Raw genomic sequence first — 12,463 nt, 5'->3', positions numbered from 1 at the left:
AGGTAGCCACTTGTTGTTAGCCAATTGAAATTGAACTTCAGTTCATGAAAAGAAATAGCTAGCCAGTTACTAAACCCTGTTTCCCAAAGCTAACGTTATAAGCAGCCAGCTAGCTTCATGATGCTCGACCGGACCGGGTTATGTGTTATGAAGCTAGCCACAATAACGATTAGGCACAATATTGGAATTTGCTGTTTGCCTTCAAAAAATAAAAAGTACCTATTTGAAAGTGATGCAGAAGGTTACAATTGGTGGAATCATGCCATATTTAGAATAGATAATGTCAAACAAGGTTGGAATGTGAAGCAATGAAATGGGGTATCGGTCTACTCAGTGACACCCACAGAACAAAACCGTGAAGACTTTACACAAATATTAGCGTTGGAGCTCTTAATGTGGGACTGTGAATATGTGAAAGCACCTCCCCAGTCAGGCTATTGTGTGTATTGACATTCATATTGCACTGTACAGTTTTACCTAAGGATTGGGGATCAATGAAATGGGGTATCAGTCTACTCAATACCCAAGATATTTTTTCCCCATTGTCCTCAGAGTTATCAGTCTCCAAAACATCCACGCAGTATGGCTTTACCTCTGGAATAGTGTTCAATACACATGGGTTGACAATAAATGTGACTCAATTCAGTTCTTTCAGGGTCCCACAATAAGAGTTCCTACACTAATGTTCTCTAGGTGTCACTGAGTAGACTGATACCCCATGTCATTGATCCACAATCCATAGGTAAGGTTGGTGTTTAGAGCGTTGGGCCAGTAACTAAATGGTTGCTAGATCGAATCGCCGAGTTGCCAAGGTAAAAAGAAATCTGTCGTTCTGCCCCTGAACAAGGCAGTTAAACCACTGTTCCTAGGCCGTCATTGCAAATACTAATTTGTTCTTAACTGACTTGTCTAGTTAAATATATATATTTTTAAAATTATAACTAAAAACGCTGTCCAGTGAAATGAGTATGACCCTAATGCAATTCTAAAGTCTAATACATCCAGTGCGAATTCAATTGATTTGTCAAATTAACTAATTATTGTATTTTGTTGATTTTATATAACATTTAAACCTCGTTAAGCATCATCAATTCAATTGTCATAATTCTACTTTTATTTTGAAGGCTAACAGCAAAGTCCACTGTCGTGGCTAACCCTTATTGTGGCTAGCTTCACATAGATGGGTCCGCCCACCATTTATCAAATAAGAACTGTCTTATAAATTAGGGTTATTTTAGATGATGACACCAAGCTAGATAGTTAGCTAACTAACTATAGCTACTGAAACAGATTGTCATTTTGCTATGTTTTTGGGGAAGAACATTGTTTGCATCATGAGCTAGCTAGCTTTTTTTAATCATCAGCACTGTAAGTGCACGAGACAAGTTTACCAGCATCATAGCATACGTAGCGATGAATCGTTGTGACATATAAAATATGAGTGAGTGTAATAACTATGTAAAAAATTAATGAACGCGTTAAATGTGCAGTCATAATCAGGTCCTGATTGGTCAACAAGCTTATTTGACACGTCAAATAGTGTTATTTGACGTGTATCTTTTTTGACATGCAAACACCCAATCGGCGTTCCATACATCACTGCTTGGTACGGCAACTGCACCGCCCTCGATCGCATGGCGCTACAGAGGGTGGTGCGGAAAGCCCAGTACATCACTGGGGCGGAGCATCCAGGACCTCTATATCAGGCGGTGTGAAAAGAAAGCCCCAAAAATCATTAAAGACTCCAGCCACCTAAGACATAGACTGTTGTCTCTGATTCTGCACGACAGGCGGTACCGATGCATCTGATACCAACAGGCTTCTGAACAGCTTCTATCCCCAAGCCATAAGACTGCTAAATAGCTAACAAAATGGCTACACGGACTGACTTTATGCACACTCACGCAAACTAACACTACAACAAACACACACACACACCATTATTTGTGCACACACATAAGCAGATAATTTATACTGCTGATTCTACACACACACACTCACATACAAATCAGTGGCGACCCATAATTCAGGGCAGAGCCCCTGTTTTGAGCCCCACATTTTTTGCATGTTATTTTGGCACAAATACGTGTCACATATCAGTTTGCAAACAATGTAAAAATATATATAATTGAGTTAATAAAGCCGCATACAAACATGGTCTGTTTTGTTTTCTTGAGTAGAGCAGCTCCAAAATGCAGGTGTTTCAACCTAGCTCAGTGCTTTCTGTGGTGGTGGAGCAAGTCAGCAGAAAAAAACGGAGCATTGCGCAGCGATGAGCTCAGTGTTCTGTCACTCATGGGGACACTACGTCACCACCAAGTCGAAGGGTAAAGCTAGAAAATTCAAGCCCCTTGGGTGCTGCTATAGAGTTACATTAGAAGTGCCCGTCCAAGAAGGCTCAAGGACATTGGCCACAGATAAAATGACATCAAATCACAATATATCTACGGTAGTTTTGATTGGACTGATTATGTCAACATCACACTTTCAAAATCTTAGCTAACAGTAATCATCATGAATCAAGTTGACAATCTACTGGCAAATACTTTTTAATCCGTGTTATATGAAGAGAAATAATGAAGAGAAATTATCGATAAAACGTTAAATCGGCCATAAAGTTGGAAATCGCAAATTCAACAGTGAGTGGTTTGTAGGGAATTAGTGGCTAATGGCAAGCATTGTAAAGCAATCATTAGCCTGCTATTCAGCATACTTTAATAGAAAATGACTCAAGTAAAAGTGAAAGTCATCCAGTAAAATACTACTTGCATAAAAGTCAACAAATACTTGGTTTTAAATATACTTAAGTATCAAAAGGAAATGTAATTGCTAAAATATAAGTAAAAGTATAAATAATTAAAAATTCCTTATATTAAGAAAATCAGATGGCACTATTTTCTTGTTATTTTAATGTACGGAGTGCCACAATCCAATACTCAATTTACAAACTAAGCATGTGTGTTTAGTGAGCCTGCCTGATCAGAGGCAGTGGGATAACCAGGGATGTTCTTTTGATAAGTGTGTTACGTATACTCGCTCTCGAGGTCGTCAGACTGCTCATTATTACGCCTCTTTCTCAAGATACAACCTGAAGATCACTGATGACATCATGATTCAACCTTTTTCCCCCCTCTGAGTTCCCAGTTGTCTTGAAAGAACCATAAATCCAGAGAATGCCAGACTTCGATGACCAAGTTTAAGTGAGCCCAGCACAACAAGGTGAGTCCAAAAATGTATTGTATGCTACTGCATAAATGTAATATGCCAGGGAGATATGTATAATGCACCTAAGAAAATATTACTATGTGTATGTTGTGCAGTAAGCAGTTAGTAGCCCATGTGCCTCACCCTAATAATTTGGTCTATTTTCACCTCTTAATTTCAGCTACTGTGCTGACTTGGTGGTGCACATGTAGCCTACAAACTGTTTTTGAGAAATGTAATCAACAATTGTAAGAGCTTTCATTGTCTGCTTATATGCCCCCTTTATTTATCCTACAGTTCTGACTTTGTGTAGAGGGAGAACACTAAGAATGGCCCATGTTCTGAATTCTGTTGATGTACATTTCAAAAGTGCTGAACAAATAGTTATATTGACTACGTCTGTCCTAGCTCGCTCATTAATGTCTTAATCGAAATTAAAGATAGCCTCTCATCCGCTTGTCGTCCCCTTATGCCATAGTTTGTACATCTAAATTGTCAGTAGAAACCACATTTGTTTAAGCAAGTCAGCCATGTTAGAAAGGTAGTAAATGAGGCTGAATGAACTGTTTCACTGCCAGACTAGGCTCCGCTGATAGCCAGGTGTAGCAGTGGTAAGGTGTTGAGACAGCTTTATGCAGGCCCTAAAAGTTTTTGAGCACCGTTTGTCACGGTTATACTGCAATTAATGTATTGTTTTGTGTTGTGGCATTGCTGGAATGCAACCCACACACATATATATATATATTTTGCCCCACCAAGATTTACATGCAAAAATCACAACCGCATACAATCATTTATGCAGCTGCTGCTCCGTTTATCAAATATCCTGATGCCCAGTCACCTTACCCCATTACATATCTACCTCTATCAGTCTTGTATGCCTACACCAGTGGAGGCTGGTGAAAGGAGCTATAGGAGGACGGGCTCATTGTAATGGCTGGAATGGAATCAATGGAACAGAGTCAAATGTGGTTTCCATATGTTCGATACTGTTCCATTTGTTCCATTCGAGCTATTACAATGAGCCCGTCCTCCTATAGCTTCTCCCACCAGCCATGCACATGGTGAATATGGTACTGGAACTGACTGGCACGGTATGTAAACTCAGCAAAAAAAAAAGAAACAGCCATTTTTCAGGATGCTGTCTTTCAAAGATATTTGGATTTTTATTAATTAACTTCACAGATCGTCATTGTAAAAGGGTTTAAACACTGTTTCCCATGCTTGTTCAATGAACCATAAACACTTCATGAACATGCACCTGTGGGACAGTCGTTAAGACACTAACAGCTTACAGAAGGTAGGCAATTAAGGTCACAGTTATCAAAACTGAGGACACTAAAGAAGCCTTTCTACTGACTCTGAAAAACACAAAAAGAAAGATGCCCTGGGTCCCTGCTCATCTGCGTGAATGTGCCTTAGGCATGCTGCAAAGAGGCATGAGGACTGCAGATGTAGCCAGGGCATTAAATTGCAATGTCTGTACTGTGAGATGCCTCAGACAATGCTACAGGGAGACGGGACGGACAGCTGATCGTCCTCGCAGTGGCAGACCACGTGTAACAACACCTGCACAGGATCCGTACATCCAAACATCACACCTGCAGGACAGGTACAGGATGGCAACAACTGCCCGAATTACACCAGGAACACACAATCCCTCCATCAGTGCTCAGACTGTCCGCAATAGGCTAAGAGAGGCTGGACTGAGGGCTTGTAAGCCTGTTGTAAGGCAGGTCCTCACCAGACATCACCGGCAACAACGTTGCCTATGGACACAAACCCACTGTCGCTGGACCAGACAGGACTGGAAAAAAGTGCTCTTCACTGACGAGTCGCGGTTTTGCCTCACCAGGGGTGATGGTCGGATTTGCGTTTATCGTCGAAGGAATGAGTGTTACACCGAGGCCTGTACTCTGGAGCGGGATCTATTTGGAGGTGGAGGATCCATCATGGTCTGGGGCGGTGTGTCACAGCATCATCGGACTGAGATTGCCTGCAATGACAATCTAAACGCTGTGCATTACAGGGAAGACATCCTCCTCCCTCATGTGGTACACCCTTCCTGCAGGCTCATCCTGACATGACCCTCCAGCATGACAATGCCACCAGCCATACTGCTCGTTCTGTGCGTGCTTTTCTGCAAGACAGGAATGTCAGTGTTCTGCCATGGCCAGCGAAGAGCCCGGATCTCAATCCCATTGAGCACATCTGGGAGCTGTTGGATCGGAGGGTGAGGGCAAGGGCCTTCGCCCCAGAAATGTCCAAGAACTTGCATGTGCCTTGGTGGAAGAGTGGGGTAACATTCTGTTTCTGTTCGCCACATGTCAGTTATGTCTCAGTATTTGAATCTTGTGTAAATATTTGTATTAACATGACATGTTATTGTTTGCTGAAAATAAACGCAGTTAACAGTGAGCGGACATTTCTTTTTTTGCTGAGTTCAGTATGCTTACTTGTTTTCTCATGTTCTTCATTATTTATCCAGGCGAATCAATCAAGATTTTTTTTTTTTACAATGATGGCCTGGCCAGTGACGACTGGGAAGGGTGTTGCAATAAAATAAAAACATTGAAATCACAGGACAAGACAGGAACACAGAAGGAAAGAGACATAATGACAAACACAAATGTCAATACCGAACAGTTATAGCACAAGGAGAACAGAAATCACAACACAGCAGTACAGAAACAATGCAACATTTAGTAAAAACAGTCAGCATAGATAGTAGACAGTCAGCACTAAATTTGATAGAATATCAGGTACCTGACCAAGACTGCTGATATAGAAAAAACAACAAAACATATCCATGCAGTGATTCAGGGATATTGTCTTCTTCTCTTCTTCAAAAAAAATATTTTGGATGAGATTATCATTGCTTTCCTGATCTGTTATTAGATTCGGGACCAGAGATATTAGCCTAAGCAAAGAAACCTATTAATTTCAGGGGATTCCTTTCAAATTTCAGTGGAAATGTATGCAATATGGCATATCGTAAAAATAGAGGGTTGAGCTAACCTACCGTTCAATATTTGAATGACAGGTGCTTCTCGCTGGCAAATGCAGGACCTGTTGCGCTCCTTGCCACCTTGGTATACACACAGATGTTGAACTATAGGCATCAAATAGGACCGTTGTCAGTTAGCCTTATATTATGTTGGCTGATATCATGGTGCGAGAGACATTTAAAATAATGCAATCTTATCACAACCAAATTAACTGACAATCTATCATAATATACTGAACAAAAATATAAAACGCAACAATTACTACAATTTTACTGAGTTACAGTTCATATAAGAAAATCAGTCAATTGAAATAAATTCATTAGGCTCTCATTTATAGATTTCACATGGCAGGGGAGCAGCCGTGGGTGGGCCTCGAAGGGCATAGGCCCACCCACTGGGGAGCCAAGCCCAGCCAATCAGAATTAGTTTTTCCTCACAAAAGGGCTTTATTACAGAAAGAACTACTCCTCAGGTTCATCAGCTGTCTGGGTGGCTGGTCTCAGACGATCCTGCAGGTGAAGAAGCCAGATGTGGGGGTCCTGGGCTAGCGTGGTTACACATGGTCTGCGGTTGTGAGGTTGGACGTACTGCCAAATTCTTTAAAACAATTTTGGGGTGGCTTATAGCAAGAGCTCTGGTGGATGGTGGTGCAGTCAGCATGCCAATTGCACACTCCCTCAAAACTTAAGACATCTGTGGCAATGTGTTGTGTGACAAAACTGCATATTTTAGAATTGTCCCCAGCACAAGGTGCACCTGTGTAATGATCATTGTGTTTAATCAGTTTCTTGATATGCCACACCTGTCAGGTGGATGGATTGTCTTGGCAAAGGAGAAATGCTCAATAATAAGGATGGAAACAAATTTCGGAACGAAATGTAAGAGATAATATTTTGGTGTGGAAAGTTCCTAGGGTCTTTTATTTCAGCCCATGAAACATGGGACCAACATTTTACATGTTGCGTTTATATTTTTGTTCAGTATAAGTACATCCTGAAATGAAATCCTGTCAATATCTATATGTAACCAGTAGGGATGCCCTGCTGTCGGTGCTATAGCCCTAAGCTGCTACTTTGAAACTACCCGAAAAGGCGTTAGAGAAACATTTGCATAATAACAAAAAATCTAGGAGAAAAAAATTCACCCAAACTATATAGCCAACTCAAACACTAGTTGTGCTTCCGGATAGCGTGTAGCAGTCAAGGTCAGAGTCAAGAGTGAGGTGAGGTGTTCTCTCATTATGTCTGGAAGGAGCTTGCAAGCTAGCCAACGTTAGCTTGGGTGCTTGACTGCCGTTGTGATGTCAGAACGCTCGAATCTACCCTACTCCAGCTCCGAGAGCGAAACGCTCTGAATTTACTCTGTCACTCCAGATTTAATTTACGAACACGCCTTGTGTGTTTTTGCCACAAAAACTCAAAGTCAGAAAATGGTTTCAAAGGGACTTCCCTAAAAATGTTGTCCATGGCTGTTGCATCCCCAATAGACAACTTCAATGGAAACGAACTGAAGGTCGATCGAAGTGGACCCCAACCCTTCTGCACCGGAAATCAATGCGTTCTTCGTGCAGAAATGAAAACACGTCCATGAGTGCTTGCCTTCCACAAAGGGTTTGATGCACCATTATCTTGCAAAAATGCAACAACAAAAAATCGTCAGCTAATCAAATAACGATTATGTTACCCAGTTTACAAAAAAAAAAAAGTTCGTGGTAATGAATTGAGAAGATGTCTGATGTATATTTGCATTCACACCAACCCTTCAGAATGACAATGTGGTGTGATATGCTGCTTGCTAACAAGCTCTCCTAATTTACAACCACCATCAATTGAACCAATTACGTTAGCGTGAGTTCTAATTTCAAAACATGACCACTGGTCAAGTAGCTAGATGTTCTCTCTCTCTTTTTGTGCATCCCGGTTAATTGCCGTATACATAATGCAACCAATAAAACCAGACGTGTAACAAACGGACAAGTTAAATATTTTCCTCACACCTGTCACCTGAGTGGCTAGCTTAGTTGATCGCTACAAATGTTAGCAGACAGTGATGCCTAAACATTTTAACAGTTAATAGTGTAAGTAAATGGTCGCGATTTTACTACGTTTCCCAATTCTCAAACATTATTAATGGTTGCAGTTTCTAATGCATGCAAAAATGCAGTCATGATTAAATGTTATCATACCTCAAATGTCTGTTCAATTCCTCCTATATTCTTGCCATCCCTACTACAGTACAGTACAAGCCGCTGTTTCTATCAGTTGACAGATCCAATCCAACCCACTTCCATGCTTTGGTTATCATAGCCGGGGAGAAATTAATCACGTTCAGCAGCGAAGGAACAAGGCACTATTCCCTCCCAGAAGGGCTCCAGGGGGCACAATATAATGCAACAGATACTACAACAATCGATTTTTAAGATTAATTCACTGGCGAGGAAACTAATTTCTCAATGCAAAGTAGAAAATATAATCTTGACTTCGTGGGGAAATGTACCTATCGCAAAGACTGTGATGGTACGTACCACTTTCTATTGTTTGAGAGCCACCTCACGCATCAGAGCGAGGAGCCACAAAACTGACCTTCAGAAAATGCACACCTGATTGGCCCATTTTCTTCAAACCACTCCCGGTCTTCTCGTATGTCCAATCCATAGCAAGGAGGTGGATAAAAATGTGATTAGTTCTGATTGCCCTACTGTACTGTGCAAATAGATTTTTCTTTAAATTATTATATACTGATATTTTGTTGTTGCAAAACTTTATCACAGTTACACAAATATAATATATCTCACTATTTAAGTTATTGATATAGGTAACCCTCGGATTACATGCAATTATATATAGGGTTTAATAATAATCATCCTGTGGGCAAGGTTGGGTAGGTTACTTTTTTAATGTAATTTAGGTTACTGCTTACGTGTCCAAAATTGTATTAAGTAGGCTTAATGTAACCTTTGGATTACACAAACGCAGAAATGTAATCCGATTACTTACTTTTCAATTACTTTCCCCTTAAGAGGCATTAGAAAAAGACAAAAAGGATCCATGAAACACATTTTCTGTGTCATCCTGGTTGACACATGCTCAGGTGAAACAAACGTAAACTTTTTTCAATGCTGAAATTATTTATATATTATTTATATATTATTATATTATATATTATTTCAATTCCTTTCTTAATTGAAAAGTAATCCAATAAGTAATCATGTAATTTTTCAAAAGTATCTAATCTGACTACAATATTTTTGCTGATAATGTAACTGATTACATGTATTAAATTACTCCCCAACCTTGCTTGTGGGTTATTATGGCTGCGCATGTAATTAACTTTCAGATCGCACACAACACCAACACTAGTGTTATTGGCTCATTTGTTTCCGTCCAAGGAATGAATATTGGCCACTCATGGTCTTGCATTTTGCCTGCAATAAAAGAAAGAGGCGATTCGATTATCTGCCCCGAATTGCACCGGTGGAAGGAGTTTGTACGGGTGAAAAGTGATTGCATTCGTTTTGGGACATGGTTGCCTCCCGGGCGTGAGCCAGGTGCACATCTCTGGAGTAGGATTCTGTTTTTTTCCAAATGCAAAAGTGATTGCTTTATCTGCCTTCAAAATGAAAACTAGTTTGAAAATTCGAACATAAAATATGCCTCGTTGACAACATGACCGAGCATCGCAGATTACTGTTCGATTTGAGGACGCTTTTGCCCGTCACGTCACAGGCCAAACACATGTGCACGACGGCTCAGCTTAATCGAACTCCCTCAGACAACGACCAATAGAGAATTATATCCTGAAAGGTTTATAAAATTAATTTAATTGATTAAATATTTAGATCACTCATCTATTGAAAACATAGGAGTGACTTCTGTTAATACACATTTTGTCATCATAATATTTAACTAAACCATGACGTTTATTATATGTTTGTTCACGTTAATATTACAGAGTGAATACTTTACTTTTAGGACATTTCCGGTAGTGTAGTGCTTTCACAACTTCCAAGATGGCGGCCACCTTCGTTTCGTACTGGAGCGATTCAGATAATGAGACCAAATCTCATGTTAATCCCGAAAAGGTTGACCCCGATGCTCTGGCACATCTTCAACCGTTGAAATCTGGCAAAACAATGTCACTGTCTGTCCTCAATTCAGCTCATGAGGTCGCCGTAAAGGTACGCGAGATAGCTAGGCATATTATTAGCCGGCTGCTAATGTAGCTAACGTTAGCTTGTGACAAAAAAACTAAATGTAACGTTAACTTAATAGCTACTTAGCTAGCTACACTACATGGACCATTGAAAGTAAAGTCACTAATTTAGCTAACGTTAGTCGATAATAATTTGATGCTGAGGCGTAACACTAAGTAGCTAAAAGGGGTTCAGTAATGTCGTTAGCTGGTCAGGCGGGAAAATGTTAACTGTCTTTAGCTTGCTAGCTAACGTTAGATAGCCAACTTGCTGTTAACGATAACTTGAAGAACGTTGTGATTATGGTGGCCTATAGGGCGATACTTTGGCCTACACGAGTTTTGCGATTTCAAGTGTAACCCATACTGATCAGCCAACAGTCCGTCCAACGGGAGCGAACGCATCTCAATTCAAAGACTGTTTAAGAATGGTACACAACGTTTGAGGGAAGCTTGTTTTGTTCTGAACGTGACGGTTTTGTCGTCACCCAAGGTAACAACGTTTAATGAACTGAACGCAACACAGGATAGAAGTGGGACAGCTAACTTCAATCCCTTTTAACTTAAGTGTCTTCATAGGCTGTGGAGACTGGCGTACATCTGGACCCCTCTCTCAAAGAGGTCACCTACAATCCCACATATGAAACCATGTTTGCGCCAGAGGTAAAATTGAGACATTTTAGTCAAGTAAACTGCCTTACTTCATTCTGACTGTACCTACCTAAGATGTTCATCATTAGCATATTCACGTTGCACCCCTTCTATTTTGGTCCTGTCAACCCATATAAAAGTAAACAGATGGCTGCACCCAGGAATATGCTGTCTGGCTATGCAGAGCCTGCTCACGTCAATAACTTGAACAGCAGAGGAGGACCTTCTCCACCTTTGGTAAATATACCTTATTCACACCCCAGTCATTGTCTATGATAGAATGTATAGCTGTGACGAGGTCAGCCTTCCTTTCACCTTGAATCTAAAGGTTTAGGGGAATGTAGCGTCTTAGTTATTTTTTTCACTTGTTATTCGCCGTTGCTTTCAGGCTATGCTCTGGATCTGTCTGTGGATACAAGCCAAAACTCCTCCAGTAGCTACATCGGTGCAGTGGACGAGGCAGAGAAAAAGAAAGGTAATTTCCTGCTCATTTTGTTTTGCTTGTGGTGGATACCCCGTGTAGGTGACATCATCCATACTTCCGGCGTCATGTCCCGATTCTCTTGAATGAGCTTCAAGAATATATAATAAAATTCATGAAAACGTGGTTATTTAACATATATCAGCTTCATATTTGTTTTCGTGTGTTGATTCAGTCATACCCGATGTCTGTTATCAAAATATTTGACACAGTAAGACCTAAACGGATGTTAGGAAAGTCTGCTTTTGACCACATCCCCTGCTGCTTTGGTAGCATGTCGGAGCGTGTCTGCTTGAGCTGAGGACTTACAGGACGGTAAGAACCTGTTAATAGGCTGTTTGATGTTTTATATTATTTTACACACATTTGTTTTTACTGAACATTGCCCGCCAATACTTTTGAAAAATGCTATCCTTCCCGAAAAAAATATCTACTGGCAAGCTGTCATAAGATTTGCAGTTTGTGTGTAGATTTTCGGCTTCTTGCTTCTTCTTGGCCGTCAAAAACGTTGAAACATGGCACTTGGAAACAAGTATGCAATTTAATATACAGTTTTATCTTAAATAGCCGTGTTTTCATGTTCTCATTCTTAGCCACAAAACAAGGAATACGGAAGTAAAATTGACGCGTGTATATTGCTAGCCGGTAAGGAGAATGTTTTGAAACGCAATGGAAAGCCGTTGAAATGTATAGTGTAGTCATTGCTTTTTATAACAGTCATTGAAAGAAAGAGAAGAAAATGACAGTTTCTCTTGTTTCTCCTCTCGTGTAGGATTGACTGTGTTTGAGGTTGGCCCAAAGAAGACTGACAAGAGGAAAAAGGTGCAAGGAGGTGAAGCGAATGACATTGACAATTACCTCGGGCCCTGGGCGAAATACGTGGATGAAAAGGACGGTGCCAAACCATCAGAGGTAATCAATGAATCAA

General features: G+C 40.5%; 1 protein-coding gene and 1 pseudogene across 1 annotated transcript in view; one reads left to right on the top strand and one right to left on the bottom strand.

Moving 5' to 3' along the window:
• Window positions 1–8,691, bottom strand: part of LOC139415670 (actin-binding protein WASF1-like) — a 156,354-nt gene extending 147,663 nt beyond the window's left edge. Inside the window, exon 1 of the mRNA XM_071163789.1 lies at window positions 8,398–8,691. The gene's annotated coding sequence lies outside the window, so the exon portion shown is untranslated. The remainder of the gene's footprint in view (window positions 1–8,397) is intronic.
• Window positions 8,692–10,210: 1,519 nt separating this feature from the next.
• Window positions 10,211–12,463, top strand: part of LOC139415450 (pre-mRNA-processing factor 17-like) — a 35,017-nt pseudogene continuing 32,764 nt past the window's right edge.

This window comes from Oncorhynchus clarkii, chromosome 8 (genome assembly GCF_045791955.1).
Source record: "Oncorhynchus clarkii lewisi isolate Uvic-CL-2024 chromosome 8, UVic_Ocla_1.0, whole genome shotgun sequence".
Classification (NCBI taxonomy): Eukaryota; Metazoa; Chordata; class Actinopteri; order Salmoniformes; family Salmonidae; genus Oncorhynchus; species Oncorhynchus clarkii.
The sequence above is the reverse complement of the archived record's forward strand: the minus strand, read 5'-3'. Positions and strand labels throughout refer to the sequence as shown.